Raw genomic sequence first — 21,443 nt, forward strand, 5'->3', positions numbered from 1 at the left:
CTTTTAGGTGTCTCCATTAACAGAAATGTTTCTAAAAATCTTAAGGGCACAGTCCCTTGGTCCACCTGAGAGGGGGTCTAAGGTAGAGAAAAGCTTACCTCAGTGAGATTTGTGGATGCGCTTTAATGGAGTAAAGCTCAATAAGACTGAGGGGAAAACAAAATCTGAAAGACATTTGTACTAATGAAAACATTGCCAGCTCAGGCTAAAAAGGGACAGAGGTAGTTTAAAATGAAAAGAGGATTTTGGGTTCCTAAAATTCTTTGGAAAAGAAGCAGGCTGAGAAAACTGCTCAGCTATCAAGGCGGGGTACATATTTGGGGTGCCTGGATGGTTCAGTCGGTTAAGTGTCCGACTCTTGATTTTGGCTCAGGTCATGATCTCAGGCTCACGGGATCCTGCCCTGCGTAGGGGGTTCTGTGCTCAGTGGGGAGTCTGCTTTTCTTCCTCTCTCTCTGTTCCTCCCCCTGCTCTCTTCTCTCTCTCTCTCAAATAAATAGATCTTTTAAAATTTGGTGTACATTTTCTAGAACATAAAGGATAAGTTAGATAGCGGAACCAATAGTCCAGAGAAAGGAATCAAGTGCCATGAAGAATCATTCCTACTCAGCTCTAATCAAGGAATTGGGTTAACCAGTGCCTGGGTGGATTTCAGAATTGCTACAGACTGATCACCTGATCGTCACAGAGTACTGCAAGGTCTCTAGTGGCTATCCTATGCTTATCTTACCAAAGTATGTTGGGGTCGGGGTGGGCAATAATAACTTCACACTTTTGTTCACAGATCTTCAGATCAAAAACAGTATTCAGGAGGTTGTAATTGAGGATCTGCACCTACAGAGCAGCACCTGAACCTGATTTGGATGATGGGCAGCTAGACCTTGAACCTGAAATGGATGCCATCCAGATTAGCTATCTGGGGGTCTTAGGAGGGGGCAAGTGCATTTGCATGTGGGATCGATATAAATAACTTCTGGCTGGAGGCCAGATTGTTATGGTTTTAAAACATGCCCATAATTTTTTGGTATTTTTTCCATTGAAAGGTGGAATCTAATTCTCCTGCCTGTGTATATAGGCTGGCCTTAGTGACTCACTTCAACAAATAGAATACTAGGTCATAAAAAAGCAACACAGCTTCCACCTGATTCTCTTGGTGCATCCCGAGCCACCAAATAAAATGTCCAGCTAATCTAAGCCTCATTCTTAGGAAGCCTTGTAGAGAACCCACATGAAGTTAGTGGTGCTCTCTTCTAGCTGTTTCAGTTCCCAGCTCTTTGAGTCCTCCCAGCTGTGGCACCAGACCAGGCTAAGCCACCATCTGACTACAACCTCATGAGAAATTGCAAGCCAGAACCACTCAGCCAAACTGCTCCTGAACTCCTGCCCATAGAAATTGTGAGAGATGATAAATGACTGTTGTTTGGAAACACTAAATTTGGGGGCAATTTGTTATATGGCAATACATAATTGGAACAAGGAGGACACCAGTCACATTTCATTCTCCGTGAATGGGAATCCTTGGAGTTCTTCAGCAAGGTGGTATCATAGGAGTCTGTGCAGACCCAGTTGGAAGTGTTGACCAGCATCTCCAGGCTTTGTCCAGATTACTTTGTTCTGAGCTTTTCTCTCCTTTTCCCTGGTGCCCTGACTTTGCTAACCTATTTGGGCATTCTAGTCTAGGTCACCCTGGGAATTCCCCTTAGTACCACCCTGAGATCAATTCTAGCACATCTGTACCTGACAAGACAGGGAACACGGAGGCCCCTTCTCATCCCATCCCAGATTCTCTCTATTGCAGGGAAGGTGGGAGACACACACACCCAAGATCTGCTTCTATCCCATGCAAACAGCTGCCTGTCTACCCCGCAGTATGGGACAAGCCTTTCCTCTAGGCTTTCCAAATGAACCTTCTGCCCAACCGGGTCACTAATGATAGGACCTTTGTCAGCAGCCAATATCCTCCACACAAAGACAGCAATATTTTAGTAAAAATGCACCTGTACTCTTGGGGTCTGTTTACTGACCCCACAAAATGAGATGAACAAAAATAGTATGATTCTAATAATAAGCTTATAAATAAACTTGGTCATGAAATGGCATGGGATGAATAGTAACGGGAATCCTTAAATGACATTTGTAGAGAACCGTGTTTGTTTTTCAATCTTGGTAAAACCTGAAAGCATGCAACCTCACCTGGATGTTAATAACTAACAGCAGAAAAAAAAATACTACCGTGAATTCTCTGGTATGCTTGGCAGACAACTGGCACAGAAACCGAAGGGTAATTTAGCCCCCTCCCTCAGGGTGTGGCTCTCTTCTGGAGTCAATAAGACAAGCATATCAGCACACATACTGTAATTCTGACATCCACATGAGAGGTACCGATTCAGTAATGCTCCCACTACCTCACAGAACATGGGAAACAACTGGGAATTCCATTTCTTATTTTGCCTTGTGAAGACATAGGAAAGAACTTGTCAATAGGCTCCCCTCAAACTGAGTGTGTCTCAAAGGATTTGCTTTGAATAGAATCTGCATGTGGAGAGGGTGGAGGGAAAAATCTGAGACAAACGAACAGACTGGTTAGAAGGTTATACACTGAAACTTCCATCCAGGTTCACTGTCAAGGCTGACCAATAGAAACCTCTGAGGAGATTTTATAAGGTACACACACCTAAACTGGCACCTCGGAGACTGGGATTCAGTAGGAATGTTTAGAAAGCTCCCCAGGTGATTTTGGCAGTCAGCCAGGTGTAGGAACCCTTCTTCTGTGATCTCCTGAGGACAACAAGAGATTGCTCCTCTCTGGGTTCACTTTCTCCCATAAGAGCTAGGCAGTGCTTTGTGTTCCGTCACACATAGTACACATGTAGGATGTTCATGTTGTCTATGGGATTCTAAGCACTTTCTTAGGAAGGTAAACTATATTCCATTCTACTCTTGTTTAATCTTTATTATCCTTTAATAACTGATTTATTAAAAATTTGTTAAATACTGGGCTTTGGTCACCATTGTCAGTCATGAGGATAAAGAGATCGAAAAGAAGATTTGTATGGTTTCTATTTTCAAAGTGATGCAGGGACTTGGAGGAATTGTTCTGAGGGGAGTATTGGAATGTTTTGTACGAGACTTTTTGAACGGGGTCTAAGGATTAACAGGAATGTGGCTGCTAGAAAAACAGGAAAAGGCATTCTAATCATAGGGAACAATATCTGCAAAAGAATAGGGCATATGAGGTTCTGGAATATCCAGGGATCAGTGGGAAGTTCAGCATGTGCAGGTGGGAGATGTGCCCATGAAGAGTGGGAGATGAACCTGGAAGGAAAATGGCCAAGAGGCAGGGGTGTGCTGGGAAACCAGCTCCCAAAAAAAGGAAAAACATATATAGAGAAAAAAGGACCTGATTTGTACAGTTTGCCCATTTCTGTGGTGTACATATTCCCATCTGATTTCAAGTTATCAGTGATTTAAGAACTGACTCACAAAATTCCTACGAACTGGTACCAGCTGGTTGCAGTACATGACTGATAGGAGGCCAGATCCTTTAATTCGAAGAGATAGACTAAAACAACTTTTTGCCTTTTTGTCACAATGGTTTGACCTCACATTATGAAGCCCACCTCTATGGCTTTGGAGTAGAGTGGGTCAATGAAATGCACAAGGAACCTGAAAATCCACCAGAACTATTTCTTAGGCTCTTGTCACCCTTCAGCACTACCCTGAAATCCAGGCAAGAGGGGCTCCTGTTCTGGTTCACATTTTAAAGGGTCTGGCTCTGATGTTCTGCAGCATACCACCCCACCCTACCCTCTACTCCAGAAAGAGGGATTCATGCAGTCATGCCCAACAGGAACCCCCCACTTTGACTCCACATATTCTAGATGTCTGGGACTCTGGAATTCTCTCTGTATATGGAGTCTTCTCCTAAAGCACCTTCCCTGAGGATAGGCCCCTGGTTCCCAAGGGTTGGCCAAGGAGGTGCGTTTGCCAAGGGTAGGACTGAGTATGCATGTGGGGGCTAGAGTGTTGATACACATGCATATGTAGCCCCTAACTCTGGCTCCACACCCCTAGAGCTAGGAGTGGGAGGTGAAAAGCAGGAAAGATGGCTTAAACCGGGCTATGTGCTGACCCCCTTTGGCGAAGATCTTTGAGAAGTCTAGTAATTCCAAGTGCAACCCTGGCTTTGTAGGTTATTATGAAGACATAATGGTAAGAGAGGAGAATATATTTGACATTTAGTTAGTTAGATTTATATTTTTAAATATTGAGATACAAGGTACAGGCCTCCATTTTGACTCTACCCTTGGGCCCAGCTAATGTCAGGGGTGGCCCTTGCCTCCACCATTACTAGGACTATATTCTAAGCCAAGGTAAGCAAGCAATAGACCCCAGGCAAATTCTTGCCCATTGTATGTTTTTATATAGGCTGTGAGCTAAAATTGGTTTTCCATTTACAAATAGTGTTTAAAAATCAAAAGAAAAATATTTCATGATATGTGAAAATTGTGTGCAATTCCAACTTCAGTACCTACGAATCGTGTGATTGGCACACAGCCAAACCCATTCATGTGTGTATTGTGCATGGCCACTTTCATGCTATGACAGCAGAGTGAGTAGTTGTAACAGAGACTGTATGGCTTGGAAAGCTGAATATACTTACTATCTGGCTCTTAGCAGGAAAAATTTGCCTACCCTTCCCCTAGGAAGGAAGGAAGAAGGAAGGGAGGGAAGGAAGGAAAGAGTCTAGCAGTTCTCTTGTAGGTCTCTCGGTAGAGCCACCTGTTGAGCTCCCCAAACAGACCAATGCCAGGGCCCCATTCTTAATATTTTAGGATGAACTGGTCTGGAGTTGGGGTGTTTTTTAAGACATCTTCATGATTCTAATGAGAGCCAGGGCCGTGAGTCACCCAGCTAAGAGAATGCATACATGAAGGTCAGAATTCCCCAAATGTGAGGCCGGATAAAGCTGTGGGATTTGTACCTGCTTTCCCCGAGGATCTGAGTAGATTATTTCCTTTCTCTGAGGACACAAGGTCCCCAGTCACCTGAGTCGGCAGAAGGAGAAGCGAGGGAGAAGGATCATTGTTTCACACCGTGGTATGGTGTATAAAGTCAAGTTTCATTTCTACTTCTTGAAATCCTTGAACTGTGGGTTCAAACACGTGTCTCTGGGCGAGCCCAGCATTGTGTGCATCCGTCAGGCGGGCCCACCTTGGACTATAGTTGCACACACCTTCGCAGGGACCCCTGCTGGGTCACTTCTCAGGATGTACTCCAATAGGGGACCCTTACCCCATCTTTGCAGCGTGCCCTCCATAATTATTGGTGGTCTCACAGGGAAGGAGAAAAAAGACAACTCTATCAGAATCCCATTCTCCACCAGCACAGTCAGCACTGTTGGCAGAGGCTGGCTCTGGGGCTGCAAGGCTGCTCCGAGCTATTATTGTGCCTGGCTCTCTCTCAGCATGACTCGAGGCAGACAATATAGTACACCGAGAGCATGGGGGATGAACAGTAAATACGAGGCCTTGGATTTTTTTAATCTTGTCAGTTTTCCCCTGATTTGTGTCCTTTATCCTCGCCCCCTCTGCTGTATAAGCTTCTAGAAGCTAATGCCCATAACGCCACCACCCACTGGTAGCAGCAGGCTGCTGGGCCACTGTGGGGTTCTCATTGCGGAGATTGACAATGCCCACCATTATTCAGCGACTGTACGTGTTAACCTAGTGGCACAGGGTTGCTCCAACACCTTCCCCTCTGGTTTCTCTTTACTCTGGGGGCCAACAGCAACTCTAGGAGTGCCGCCCTCCCGACTCTGCTGGTCTCAGCCAGCGCACATCACATCCTCTGCCCTGGCGGAGCTGGAATAGCTCTGCTGAAAAGGAAGAGGATGTTGGGCAATTATGGAGCTGAGGGACGACTGTCATCTTGACTGCCACATTTAAAACGTTAAAAATATTTCTCAAAGCGATTTCTTTGGCCTCTTGTAGATGCCAGCCCTCTTCCTCCTTCTTTCTTTTATTAAGAGCTCATAGGATTCAATCACACAGTGAGGCTCTAAAATGTGAGCCCACCGCTGAGGCTTGTGGAAATGACCTCCACCGTGGGCACATGTGCTACTGTAGCTGTTGGGAATAGGAAGGTGGAAGGTGGCATGCATTTTGCTGCCTTGAAACAACTCCCAGAACCAAGTTATTCTTTTGACATCTCTATAATTCGAATGTTTCCAGGGTGATTTATGGCTCCCATTGAACTGAGAAATTTGCTTATTATCTCATTATCTCTGCCTTGGCTACCACGAAGTCAGCCTTTACCCAATCTCCTGTCTCAGAATCCACTGGTGGTGGCAGGACCATGTGAAAATGCACGTGCCCTGGGCATAGATGATTTGAGGCTTTAGGGGAAATAGCTTGGCAGTTGGGCAGCTGAAGATGTGGTGGCTCTCATGAGCTTTTCTGCAATGGAATGTGCATCAGTGGGAACACTTACATTTGGTTTTGTGAGAATGTTAAGCTAGAGAAGGGCTTATAAACTCTGACATTTTCAAGAATGTTAAGCTTGTGAAGGGCTTATAAACTCAGTTGCAGGAGAGGTGTGAGGGAAGGATCACCTGAGGTGGCTGCTGCTGGTGAGTGAGTTCTTTCCAGGGGGAAGCCAGGGGTCTGGAGTCACCCTAACATAAGACCTGGACCGTAATTTTTGCCTTCAAGGGTATGCATTTTTTAAACAATATTTATTTATTTATTTATTTATTTATTTATTTATTTATTTATTTGAGAGCGAGGGCACAAGAGAGCTCAGGAGCTGGTGGAGGTTGGGGGGACGGAGGTGGGGGCAGAGAGAATCTCAAGCAGACTCCCTGCTGAGGGTAGAGCCCTACAAAGGGCTCAAGTCATGACCCTGAAATCATGACCTAAGCTGAAATCAAGAGTCAGACACTTGCTGAGTGACTGACTGAGCCACCCAGGGTCCCCTTCAAGGGTGAGCATTTTAAAAATCACCAAATAGTGTACCTATAAATTAATATGTGTACCTGACACAAATACTAGTAGCAATTTATGAAATCATGGGGGGCTTTGTTTGCAGGTGTGAAGCTGACAGATCCAACAAGGAGGAGGAGGTGATGACAGAAATGTGACTGGCTTCCTGAGGCAGCACTGCCGACCCAAGTGTGGGCTGCCAACAGTGCCCTGCCCAGTCAGGCACAGGCACTCGCTAGGTGGTGTTCAGGGAAGTCTGCTCAGCTCAGGGAAGGATGCTTCTGGCAGTATGTGGACATGTTGAAGCTTTGATTTGGATTCAGTGGAGGGTAACCTACTCACCTCATCTTAGAACATGTATAGGATAATTATGAAAGAGACAATAAAACATAAGTAGGATTGTCATTAAACAAAACCAGATCAGGTCAGAGGCCTGGAACGTGTGGTGGACGTCATTAAGGAGCTTGTGGAATTGCGATCCTGAAGCTCCCAGACTTGTTTTATGTAGCCTCTACATCTTTACTCAAGTCTGACAATAAAGGGAGGGTTTGGGGTGCCTGGCTGGCTTAGTGGATAGAGCATGCAACTCTTGATCTTAGGGTTGTAGTTTCCAGTCTCACATTGAGTGTAGAGATTACTTAAAAAGTAAAATCTTAAAAAAAGAAAAGGGAGGGCTTAACAGATTCCTGGAACATTCCAGCTAACTCCCTCCCATATCCAAGAGCCGTATGTGTTTGCTTTCTTATTTCACTCTAAAAATGACTGTGTCTCAGAGTTTTTAAGACAATGTTTCTTTGACACTATATGGTGTTATCTGGCACCTACCAAGAAGACGTAGCAAGAAAATGTACAGAGATTCTGCTATACTTTATTCCATATCATGTTACAAGAAAACAACAGTGACAGCTGACAAACCATTACATCTTTCATAGTACAGACAAATTACACTTGGTAACAAATATGCAACATGTATTATTCCATTCTCCTTACTATGTTTCATTTTGGAGTATAATAGTTTTCTGAATGATGCTAACACATTTCTTAGGTACCCACCCTCTGCTACAAAGTACACATCTCAGTGTATCATACAAAAAAAAAAAAAAAAAAAAAGACAAAAGAAAAATTAAAAAAAAATCCACTCCTCACTAGAGAATGTAGATTTTGTATGTGCCTCTAAAATATGCTGCTTAGGAAGGGGAATGAAAATAAGAGATTGCTTATTTTACTTGAGACATTTTTTTTGTTTGTTTTGTTTTTGGTATATGAGAAAATTGCAAGGCAGTAACATATGTGGTTTCTTCTGCCTATAAGCCAGTAAGAGAGATAGAAGTTATGTGCAATTATGCAGCATATTCCTATGTATAGGGGCCAGGCAATAATCTACCCCAGTATGTACAACCTAAACATCCTCTTGTGTAACAAAGATTACAAAGCCAGTAAGTACAATTCACAGATGAGTATCTTATATAGACACAGAACCTAGGGTATTAGTTACACTGGCTGTCATGTACACACTGAGGGGAGGATACCCAGAGGTCTTACTTTGTCTGCAAACCTGGAGGCTTCCCTGGAAACTTCTTATCACTCCTGGGAGGTAGAAATAGCTTCTCACCCTTGTATCAGTGGAGGGGCAGCCACCCCTGCCTTATGCCCCCTGTTTTGTTTTTGTTTCCTATTTGAGCACGCAGAATATTTTTTCATGTCTTATGTGTCCTGCATTTTTAAGTCAACCAAACTGTTTCTTTAAGAAAATGGAAATTAGGTCCCAAATTTTCTTTCAGAATACTGTGTGTTCACTGATGTTGCATTGATACCATCACCATCTAATGAGTTCCTAATATTCCAGCTGTATGAATTCAGGCTAGTACTTCATATAAAAATAATCTCACAAAACATTCCAGTGCTTTCTCAATAGAATAATAAATCTGCTAATGAGCACATCCTGTAATGATTTTCATGGCTGCCCTCTGTGGGAGGGGGTGGGGGGAGAAGAGAAGGGAGGATGGATTGCCTATAAGAGGAGGGGGGAGAGAGACGAACCAAACTTTGGATTTCTTGTATCAATGACAAGGATAGGGAACTACAAATCTCCTACTACATGAGACCTTTTGAGACACATGTCTGTGTAAAAAACAGATTTCCCTCCACACTGAGTAGCATTATGTTTGATTTCCCGAGAGAAGCTGCCTATGACAGGGGCATATATCTCTGAATGACCCTAACATTCCTAATCCAAGTCTTTTAATAGTAAATATTTTCAAATGTTCAACTTAGAAAGCTTATTAAATAGCAAGATTTAATCATCAGCTGCTCTTGGTTGAAAGTTAGTAAAATACAAAAGTTATGCCTCTCCTCCAAATAAATAATTCAAAACAAATCATAGGCAAAGCTGCTCTTGATTGCATGTTTAAGCACACATTAAAATACTGCTAAAGACTTCCAATAGGTTGGAATGTCCGAGAGAGAAGAATGGGAAAGCCTTCTAGGTAGCAAACAGTAAACACTCTGGCCTCCGGTAACTTTTGCTGTCTTTAAAATCAATTAGTAAATAATTCGTTGCTTTGCACCTAGGAGCTTTCCACAAATGCTACTTGTGCATGGGATGGATTGTGACCTTGACATATTTATTCACTCCCCACTCCAGGGAAGGTCCGCTTGTAATGCTTAGAAGTTCTGGGTCCAATTATCTAGGAATACTGGCTTTGACTATAGACAAGCTTTTCCCTCATGTGACTCTCAGAGAATGTCTGTGTCAAACTGGCTCAAAATTCCTAGTCTTGATCCTAAAAAGTGCAATGCATTTCACGTTCTCAGTCTCCCCTTCTTTCTGACCAATAAGAAAATGTAAAACAGTGTACATGAAAGTATTTCCATAGGAACTGGTGTTCTGAGGAGCTAGGTTTCGTGCTTTGGATGAAGTTCCCTAACTGCCCCCTTGGCCTCAGTATTATTTGGGGTTGCGCAGTGAGGCCGGCCCCACTGGGAGAAGGCCTGCATCAGGCAGCTCTCCTTCCCCATCAAAGCACAGTGTGTGCCCAGTACCCTTTTCCCTCCTGGTCACATACGCGCCTTCATTCTTCAAGGGCCTGCATCTTCTCAATAAGGGAAGCTGGGCCTTTCTTTCTCCCTTGCCATCTTGGAAAGCAAGACTCTTGCATTGTTTCTACAATCTGCATTCAACCATTTTTTTTCCAGGAGACCAAAGTCAAGGTCCCCAATGATGTCTTCCAATCAATTTGGAATGTTTTAAAAAGTGTAGTTTGAAGGTGCTTTGGTGTAAATGAGCAATTTTTAAACTCTGGATAACTTTGTAAAATGCTTTTTTAAATGGTAACTAGCCAAGATGGCTTTCAGGGCTCATCCAGCAGATATAATTCTTTTGTACCCGAGTTTTAAGCATTCTGTTCCTCATTCTTTTCTCTTCCATTTAGAAAACACTCCTGAAGCATAACAGAATGGATGGAAAATATAAGATGTTGACAAGACCCAGAAAACATGTAAAAAGTTACCTCAATTTCCAGAGGTTGAAAAGGAAGCAATGATCCCTGTCTTTGTTCTTAATTCTTGATATTTCTTTACTTCCAACCTACTTGGAAAACAGTCATGCTATGTGGCTTGAGAATGCTAAGCAGATTCCGATATCCTATATACATGTGCAGTTATTTCCAAGAAAAAAACCATATTTGCAAAAGTCCTCAAAAAGTAAGCGACAAGTGGGGCCCCACATCCTGGGACCAAGTTGTCAAGTCAGTCTGAGAACAGGGGTTTGCTTTAGTTAAAAATGTCCTTCCTTGTGGTTGCAAAATGTGCACTGCTCTCAAAGAAAACACACATTGTTTTATGCCACTATGTGGCTTTCAAGTACAGACATTACTAAAGAAGTGTGAACACCAAATGTGTTGTCTTAATGTATTTAAGACATGGCTGGTGAAAGCATAAAAACCTTTACAGAGATGCTGCGCTGCAGAGGGAAATCAAACAAAATCAAACACAAAAGACTGAAAAGAATACATGCCATGTATCAGTAAGCAAAGCTTAATCTTCACATAGTTCTTGGAAATCACAAGGTATCCAAATGCGTGCAAGGTTTTAAATAAATTGCAGAGAAAACAGGGTCTTGCCAGCTTCAATTTTCTTGTAAGTGAAATCCACCGCAGGGAGGGGAAGGAAACCGATCCGTGATTCCCTTCGTATTATTGGCCACTTCATTAATGTTTTTTTTTTTTTTCTTCCCAGAATGATGACAACTTAATCCTGGAAGGAGGAAAAGAGAAAATTGCTATATGTAAAAACAAAAAACAAAAAACAAAAAAAAATAAAAATAAACCAACTTTACATCATTCATTTTTTCTAAATTACATGAGACATCAAAATTGGTCAGGCCAAAGTGGGCCTATCCGTTTTCTCCACAGCCGCCCAAGCACATGTATCAGAGGCAGAGTGATTTCCTTCACCAAAACAGTTCTCACAGTATGATAAACAAATGTTCTGCTTCCATTTTTTCCCCTTAAAATAATTTAACTCCATGAATTTAAATGGTCTAACCTCTTCTTGGATTATTTAGAGAAAAAGAAATTCAGCAAATTTCCTTCCCCAAATCATTAGTAGGAATACTGGTCTTAATTAAGTGCCTGTAGCATCATACAGACCATTAAAAGGACATATCCTCGTGTTCATTTTTATGGACATGAAATAGAAAAATGGATCACATACATGCTTTCAAAAAAGCCCAGCTGTACATAATTCCTTGGTTGCCTATTATCAGACCTAGTTTCAGCAGAATGAAAATTGGCCAGCATGACCTGAATTGCCAGCCTCTTCCCAACATCCTGCATATAACTGCATTTCCAATGGTGCCTGCTTAAACTTGGTAACTACTTCCATGTGAGCGGTTCAAAAAGAAAGCAGGAATGTTCCCTCTTTTCCTCTCCACATTTCTTTTTGGCCCTTAAGCATTTTCATTGAGTCCCTAGGATGGGAAAGTAATGTCTTGCCAGGAAGGATGAAAAGAAACACTCCTGGGATCGAGTCACCAGCACAGAGATTCCAGCTCCACTGAGTCCTAGAACCAACTCCTCATTTCCATTTAGAAGTTCAAGGTCCCTGAGGCCTGCTTACGCCTGCTTGTCCCCATCTACAGTGCTACACCGTCATCTTCCCAAGCAGAGAAAGAACTTTGGCCTTTTGCTGAGAACCTTACAGCACCGCTGTCCTACTGCTGGTCATGCAGGCTGTTGTGCACTGACTGTGTGGTGCTACCTTGACCAAGAAAGCAAAATACTCTGGCCTGACTGTTAAGAAGGGCGTCCTCTCTACTCTCTACTCATTTCCTCTGCTTAATATGATGACTTTTTGGAAGGTTAACCTTCCATCCTTTCTTTTTTATTGAGGTGAAATTCATAGAACCTAAAATTAACCATTTTAAATCATATAATTCAGTGGCATTTAGGATATTCACAATGTTATGCAAACATCACCTCTACCTAGTTCCAAAACATTTTTGCTACCCCCTTTGGGTAAATACCTAGGAGTGGAATTGCTGGGTCACATTGCAATTTTATATTTAACTTTTGGAGAACTGGCAAACCATTTTCCACAGTGGCTGCACCATTTTATATTACCACCAGTGGAACATAAAGATTTCAATTTCTGCACAACACCCTGGCCAATATTTGTTATTTTCTGTTTTTGATTTTTTTTTATTATAGACATCCTAGTGGGGTGAACTGGTATCTCATTGTGGTTTTGATTTGCATTTACCTATTGATTAGCTAAGTTGAGCACTTTTTCATGTGCTTATTGGCCATCTGTATATCTTCTTTGGAGAAATATCTATTCTAAGTCCTTTGTTTTTAAATTAGGTTTTTTGTCTTTTTGTTTTTGAGCCGTAGGACTCTGTATATATTTTGGATATCAATCCCTTGATGTGCAAATTATTTACTCCCATTTTATGGACTGTCTTTTCACTCTGTTGATAATATTCTTTGATGCACAAAAAAATTTTAATTGGAGTAAGTCCAATTTATGCATTTTTTTCTTTTGTTGCTTGTGGTTTTGGTGTCATATCTAAAAATCCATTGTCAAATTTAAGGTTATAAAGATTTACATTTTCTTCTAAGAGTTTTATAGTTTTAATCCCTACATTTAGATCTTCAATCCATTTTGAGTTAGTTTTTGTATATGGTATGAGATAGAGGTAACAGGTAACAATTCATTCTTAAGAGTTCTCTGTCCTTAGTGACTGAGACAAATGTAAACAAAAGCCCTTACCTCAAGTTTCTGGGAGAGGCCTGGGGGTGGAGGGAGAAGCCTGGTTGGATGGATATCCCATATAGGCCCTTTGTTAACACTAAGTCCAAACTCCTCGATCTTATCTCAAATACTTGCTGCTTGTGGCTCACTGCACCAGCCCTCACCCCTGCCAGGTTGCCAGATATGCCTTTATCAAACCTCTTCTTAAACAAGTCACCACCCTAGCAAAAATACCTAAATGAGAACAACTGCCTTAGCCCCCATTCTTCCAGGGAAATGAGGTAAATCCATCTTTTGCTCTACCTGTTGCTCCCATGCAATCATACATCCTGACTTCTCCACTGACATCTTTCCTGAGTCCCACGACATTAGAGACAGATAGCACTTGTCTCCGCAACATTTCAAACACACCTGTCTACAGGTATCTTCAGCTAGTACCTAACCCTGCTACCAAACTTCAGATTTTTATTAAGCAAATGAAAAAAATGCTCTTTCTCTTCCATGTTACTTAAACAGAGATTTCAGTTCTTCCAGGAAACCTGCCCATCCTGGACAAATGGAAAAGCTATGGGTTTGTTCTGACATGTGCTTACCTAGGCATGGAGTTCCCATAGCCACACAGAAATGATCTATAGTGGACTCTTGAACAATGTAGGGATCGGGGCACTGGCCCCTCGCACAGTTGAAAATCTGAATAGAACTTTTGACTCCTCAAAAACTTAACTACTAATTGCCTACCATTGACTGAAAGATTTACTGGTAACAGGAACAGTTGATTAACACATATTTTATATGTGTATTATGTACTGTATTCCTACAATACAGTCAGCTAGAGCAAAGAAAACGTTATTAAGGAAATCATAAGGAAGAGAAAATACATTTATGGTACTGTTCCGTATTTATAAAAAAAAATCAGCATGTAAGTAAACTTGGGTCGTTCAAATCCGTGTTGTTCAAGGGTCGACTTGACCCTTGGGTACCCCCAAGGGTAGTCATTGCCTGGCTTTCCTCCATTCTACCACTTTAATCCACAGAATGCTGACCTGCCCAGGCTGACCTCCTGAACAAGTGGTTTCAAATGTCCTTCCCGCGTGGGGACACTTCCTGTGATGGAGCAAGTAAGGAGGCAGGTGGCATCATTATTTTTCTGATTAAGCTTGGTTTTGTTGACTATTGTATCCCTAGAGTGCAGCCAAGACCCTGCGCAGATACTCATTGCTGAACAAATAGGAAGGGAGAAGGTGGAATCTGAAAATTGGGGAGTAGAGTAAGTTTTTAGAACTAGGGTTCTCTCACGGCACATTGACTGGAGGCAAATGCTGTGCCTGTGCTCTTGCTGAAAGGGCACAGTGCTGGGTACAGAAAGGGCCATCCACAGATATATCACTGGCCAAAAAGGTGGGTAGAATTAACACCTTCCTGTGGGCCAAGCTCTCTCTCTCTCTCTTTTTTTTAAATCTCATGTCATTCCATTTGAATGATTTGATTTTCATCATATCTGATTTGATGTAATAATAAACAATGCTGTCACATAATCCATGGCATGTTACTATCCTGTTGGGTTGATTTAAACTTTCTTTTCAGCCATTGATGGTGTGTGTCTATGCCTTTGTCCTGATTCTTTAAGTGTAATCTCTAGAAGAATAGTATGTACCTAACCCAAGGCATAAGCAGAATTGGATAATAAAGGATAATACATAATAATAGTAATTGGATAATAAATGGTGAACACAGTGATTATGGATAAGTCTTTTACTTAGGTTTGGGCTCAGGCATTTAATGGAAAGAGTCAGTAATAAAAAGGAAGGGAGGTGCAAATGAGAGGCAGCCTCTTTCCCCTCTATGTGAGATGACATGACTCTATAGCCCGAATTGTGCTAAGCATCCTGCCTGACATCAGCAGCATGGGATGCCCTTCTTCCTCCTTGGGCAGCATCAGCATCAGTTTTGATTTTCAAGGACTATATATAAGGTAGGTCAATTTACTGCCAGAAAAATTCAAGATCCAAATGTAATCATACATTTGATGTGTGAGGAGGTAGGTGAAAGGAGGGAGGGTATACAACATTCCCAGGGAAGCAAAATATAATAGCGACATATATCCTTCCCTTACATTTAATTGATTATTAAAATAGACCACATATACAAAACAAATGAACAGTGAATATGCTATAAGCTCAACTAAGTGCACATCAACTCATAGGTATATATATCATCCGATTACTGGGTGCCATTTTTATCGTGCTTTCTTGCTTTCTGCTTTCACAATGCTCTTTCCCTAGAAATGAATGTTTTAAACAAGAAATTGGATTTTTATTGATAAAATCCTTATTCAGAAATATCTACATAGAGCTTCTCAGCTATAAATATTAATTAATTGGATCGCTGGTACCCATAATGCAACTTTGTTCTGACCCATGTGCCCTATGAACTAGATATTTTTTGGATTCAATTTTCTTAAAACCAACTGTCAGCATCATGTGATGGAGGAGATGAAAAATGAAAATGAGCAGTCCCGCTGTGCAGGTGGGTGACCTGTGGGAGAGAGTCTGCCTGGTAGGATTTTTACACGAACCATCAGACACAGACCAATTGATTAGATCATCTCATACCCGCCACCAACTAGGCTCAAGAGACTAATTAGAGAGAGTACTGCCTGCGCAGGCACCCCATTGACACCTAATTTGCTCAGCCAAAGCCTTTGGGGAAAATGTATTATCTCTGCAGCTGCACTTCATGCATTTCTGATTTGAGGCATAAGCAAGGAGTGCTTCATCACTCTTTTGAGCAAACTGAATGTAGAAGCCCTTAAGTGCTAAATGCAAGCAAACAGACCCAAATTAAAAACGGGCCAGGCTCTTTCTAATTCCCTCTGTGCTCCCCATTAAATCTCTGTGTGTACATACACACACACACCCCCCTACATACACACGTGCAGTTTACACGCCGGCGGGACCATAGAGCTAAGGACCCCAGCCCAGGGTGTTTCCATGCGATCAGATGGCCTTTCTTTCACTAGCCTATTTACCCACTGTAAGGTTTTGCGTTTGTTTTATTGTTTTATTTTTTTCTCCCCTGCTGCATTGCCCCTCTGCAAAGTATTTTTTTTTTTTTTTCCTACAGGAAGACTCTGGCCCATTTTCTTCCCCTCTAAGCCTCACTGGAGAGAAGTGATTATTTTGGTTCCAAATTAAAACAACTGTAGGTTTTGCTTTCATCGCCTAAATTGTGAACAGGATATTCACCAGGATGTATGTGAAGCTGTGGGGTAATCCGCTCATTTCTGTTTGAGAGACTCTTTGTTAAGATGCCTAACAGAGAGGGAAGAATTATTAAAATCTGACAGAGAGAAAGCTGTCTCACAATAGCAAAGACAGTACAGAATTATAAAATAATTAAGTTATCCTCGAGAAAAACAGTGGATAACATTTGGCCAAGTTTGGCTTTTATCTGTTTCTTATCTGAAATAAAACCAATTCCAATCTTCTTTTTAAATGCAGAATCCAAACCACTGGTAAATAAGGAGTCATTTAAAGGTAGATATGTAATTAATGACATGCTTTAAAAAAAGGGAATAAAAAACATTCAGACGAGATGGCAAAATTAGGTTATCTTTGTGACAAATCTAGTGGTTGTAGGGAATGAATTTCTATCACACTGTAATAAAAGAAAAAAAAAAAACAAAACAGGACCTGTGATGGTGGTGTTCTAGAGTGGACTTATTGATTTGATGCCTTTCTATTCATACATTAGATGGATTATTTTACCCACATATTCTGGTAAATTACAATTCTGCTTGGTAATTTTTACATTTTTCTTATTCTTAAGAATTCAGCGAATATATTTTTGGATCATTTTAGCTGTCTACTTTTAAATCAGCATTCAAAATTGGCCTAAATTGGCAAAGTCAAAGGATTTCAGTGGCCATCAGAGTGAACAGGTTTCTGGAGGCATCTGGAAAGTGGCTGCAGGGGAGATGTTTGAGAATAGTTAGAAAATCAGGGCCTTAACTAACACATATAACTGTCAGTTGAATTTATTCTGATATTGTGGAAAATAAAGTCCAGAAAGCTTCCCTCCCCAAGTACCATATTAATAAGATTTCACATAGTAAATATCCGGGGGAAAAAAAAGTCTAGCGGGCTGTGCCACTTTGAGTTTGGTATTGCTTAAAATACTAAGAAAAATGGCAAAATTAATCTTTTGTACTTAATTCATCTTCAAACAGCATTCACTACTTACAGAAAATGAACTCCAGAAATAAGGTTGCTAAACCCTAAAGGAAGTTATAAGCAAGTACAGAGGGATGCTTGGGTGGCTCAGTGGTTGAGTGTCTGCCTTTGGCTCAGGGCATGATCCCAGGGTCCTGGGATCGAGTTCCGCATCAGGCTCCCCTTGAGGAGCCTGCTTCTCCCTCTGCCTATGTCTCTGCCTCTCTCTGTGTCTCTCATGAATAAATAAATGGAATCTTCTTTTTTAAAAAAAAAGCAAGTACAGATCTCTCTGAAGTAGAAATATATATAAATAGAAGTATGTACATAGCACATATACTCATTTGTATATGTAGAATGCATATACTCAAATTCTATACTGTAGATTCTATATAAATGTTGGACTCAAAATGGTAAGTTTTAATCTTTACACTGATTTCAAAAAAACTGGGGATAGCTTAATTTCTTCATTTTTAAAAAGTGAGTTATGTTATGATTTAGCTAGAAATACAGGTTTTCTTTTGGAACATCTGAAATCAGTGTTTTCCAGTTACTCTGATGTTGCATTGAAGCTTCTTGAAGGAAGTAGAAAATTAGTCAAACCTACTTCTATAACTTATTTCTGACTTACAATAATCATGTTTCTTCCTCTCCTCTCCTCCTCCCCCGCCCCCCAGAGAAGAGAACACATCTTTGAGACCAGCAAGAGAATATTAATTAAAATGAATGCAGGGATAGACAGGCTTTGTTTTAAGCTTAACAGAAGGTCCATCATTCAAAATAGCTCAAATCCTTTAAGTTGAAAGCCGTTTGGTAACATCCATATGGGTACACAATGCACTAATTGCAGTGACTTTGCACATTTTAAGCTTCATGCCAAAGTGGAGACTTTAATTAAATTTTTTTAGGCAAAGCTAAGAAACATTTCAAAACAAAGCATTTCTCACACAAGGAAACTGACTTAACATATCATTTCAGTAATCATCATTGTAAATAAACATTTCTTAAAAACCTCATTAAAGACCAGGCATTGTATGATGTATAATTAGTGGTAATTGAAAAGAACACTGTATTTTCATGGTGTTGCTGTTTATTAAATCAGATTTATGTAAAAGACTAGTCATATTTCAGACCCACATGGATGGCAATTCTGGGGGTATGTCCTGTCTCAGTGATAGCCAAGAGAAGTACAGGGAGAGAAGGAAAGTACTGATCTAGGTCTCCTATGAGTGTACAGGCCATCTTTTACAAAATCATACACACATACACAGAATACATATACAAAATCATATATGTATATATATAATCATATGTGCACATACACAAATACATATACATATGTGAGGTTTGAAATAGTTTCAATGACAAAGTTAAGAATAGAAAAGCTTTTGCCAAATGTGACTTATTCTTCCTGAGGATTTCATATTTGGAGCTTTATTTGCTCAGCATACCTTTATAACTTACTGGCTGCCAAATGGGGTAAGTTTATTAAACAGGATTCTGACTTTTTAACCTTCTTTATATATTATAGTTCTACTAAACTATATTTAAATAAACCAAATACAAAGCTATGTAACGTAGCAGTGTGTGATTTTTTTTTTACAACTTAAAATGAACATACACAAATATCATAAAACCACTTCTAAGTAGTTAGCAGTCAGAGAAACACGAGGGTTCATGTTTGACTTTAATTAAATGTCTGAGAGGAGATCTGAGACTTCATTTTGGGTGGATGTTTTTTTCTTTCAAATTAAAAGTTGTCTAGCATTATTGTCCAAAGTGTTGAAGCAGAGGAAGTTTCCATGCTAAGGGTTTTGAATTCAATATAATATGATCACCTACAATATCATTCTTTCTTGTGAACCATCATATTGCAGATATCTGCAAAGCTAAAACACAAAATCCTGTAGTCGAAATTAGATTATAAATGGTTGGCACATAAGGAATGGAGTCAGCATAAACCAGAAGTCAGGTTGGTGCATGAGAGAGATTTAAATTTATTGTTGAAATTTTGAGCCACCAAGTCATGGCAGCCATATGCAAAAGACATAAAAACAGTTGTATGTGAGTTGAAGAGGTGTACAGTACTCTACATGCTGTCTGTGTGCATGCTTCCTCTTGACCACATGCTCTGTCTTGGAATTAATTCTTTATTGTACACTTCTCCTAGATATTATACATTCTGCTCTGTCATCCAAAATTCTGTATCTTCAATCCTTTCATCTTCTTCCACCTGTAAGCTCTGCTAGCATTTTTATTAGTGTTTTTACTGCTTTTGTGAGTGCTGTGTGCTCTAGACTGAATGTTTGTATGCCCCCCAAATTCCTATGTTGAAACCTAATCCCCAGTGTGATGGTATTTCCAGGGGAGTCTTTCAGAAGCAATTAGATCCTGAGGGTGGAGCTCACATGAATGGGATTAGTGCCCTTAATAAAGAGACCCCAAAGAGCTGTCTCACCCCTTCATCAGAAGACACAGAAAAGGAAGAGGGTCCCAAGAGACATAAATCTTCTGGTGCCTTGCTCTTGGACCTTCAGCCTCAACTGTGAAATAAATTTCTTTTTATAAAGCCACCATTCTGTGGTATTCTGTTATAGCAGCCCGAATAGACTGAGACATTATGGTTACCAAGTTGAATACATTTTGAGCTGTCTGTCTCTTATTCTGTTTTTTTTTTTTTTTTTCCCCCAACAAGCCATATAATTTTTACAGGAGTATTCTGCTGAACATAGGTAGGAAAATAGAAATAATATTTTAGCAGAAACATCTATTCTTAGGGGGGTGCATTCTGATACCATCACAAAATGATACATTAACCACCAAGGCACATTCTTTCCCAAAGAAGGTCCAACAAGGTCCTACTGGGGGATGCAGATGCTAGACAGCCAACTCACCTCCCACCAACTCCTTCCCATGTAGCAGCCTCACAATGTGAACCGTGCCAATGAACAACTTCCAGACGAAGACCAAAGACAAGTCACTAAGTGTTAAGTCACAGAAACGACCTACATGTAAAGTCACTGGATATGTATCACCACAAAATTATAATTAAAGTGTTTTGATACTGGTTATACTGCTTTAACAAGTCACTCTATCTTTTTTTTTTAATATTTCATTTTTAAAAAATCTCCACCCTAACATGGGACTTGAATTTACAACCCCAAGATCAATAGTTGTATGTTCCATGGACTGAGCCAGCTGGATGCCCCATAAGTTACTATATAGATCTAATAGCCAAGATGAGTTCTGAGAGAGAGAATTTCACATGTCATGAGAAATGAAGACTAGCATTTGGTGCTCAGGTAGCATTTTCTCTCATTCAAAGTATATTTCTACTTATTCTCTCATTAAGTGAAAATGTATAAAAAAATAGGACCATGATCATAAAAAAGAACACATTTTATAAAATGGAGGTTTTTAAAAAAATTTTATTTATTTATGATAGTCACAGAGAGAGAGAGAGAGAGAGAGAGGCAGAGACACAGGCAGAGGGAGAAGCAGGCTCCATGCACCGGGAGCTCAATGTGGGATCCGATCCCAGGTCTCCAGGATCGTGCCCTGGGCCAAAGGCAGGCGCCAAACTGCTGTGCCACCCAGGGATCCCTGTTCCAGGTTTAAATACTCCTCACTAGAGGAGTCATCACCTCCCTAGGAATAAGGGGGAACAATTGTCCCCGTTTGTCAGGACTGAGGGGGTTTCCGGGATGGAGGACTCTCAGGTTTAAATTGGGGCAAATCAGAAGGAGTCAGTCACCCTCACAGAAACAACAGGGTTGCCAAGTTGTTACTTCCAACTTTATAATAAAAACAGAGCCAGCGAGCATGGTACTTTACAACACAAACTAACAGATCCTGATGCTCTAGTCTCGGAATTTGTGTCCCAAAGTGTCACAAAAGCTAAACACTGAGAGTGGCAAAAGATTTGTTGAAAAGAGGGTGGGATCAGAGCCGTCCCTCTTCTCAGCTGCCAAGGGATTTTTCATCTCTACTTGACTCT

The 21,443-nt window shown here is 40.8% G+C and overlaps 1 protein-coding gene across 5 annotated transcripts in view; it reads right to left on the reverse strand.

Annotated features, from left to right (window-relative positions):
• Positions 1–7,831: 7,831 nt before the first annotated feature.
• Positions 7,832–21,443, reverse strand: part of CDK14 (cyclin dependent kinase 14) — a 721,193-nt gene continuing 707,581 nt past the window's right edge. For all 5 annotated transcript variants that reach the window (XM_072784251.1, XM_072784250.1, XM_072784245.1 and 2 more), the window contains one exon: positions 7,832–11,237. The gene's annotated coding sequence lies outside the window, so the exon portion shown is untranslated. The remainder of the gene's footprint in view (positions 11,238–21,443) is intronic.

This window comes from Canis lupus, chromosome 18, assembly GCF_048164855.1.
Source record: "Canis lupus baileyi chromosome 18, mCanLup2.hap1, whole genome shotgun sequence".
NCBI lineage: Eukaryota > Metazoa > Chordata > Mammalia > Carnivora > Canidae > Canis > Canis lupus.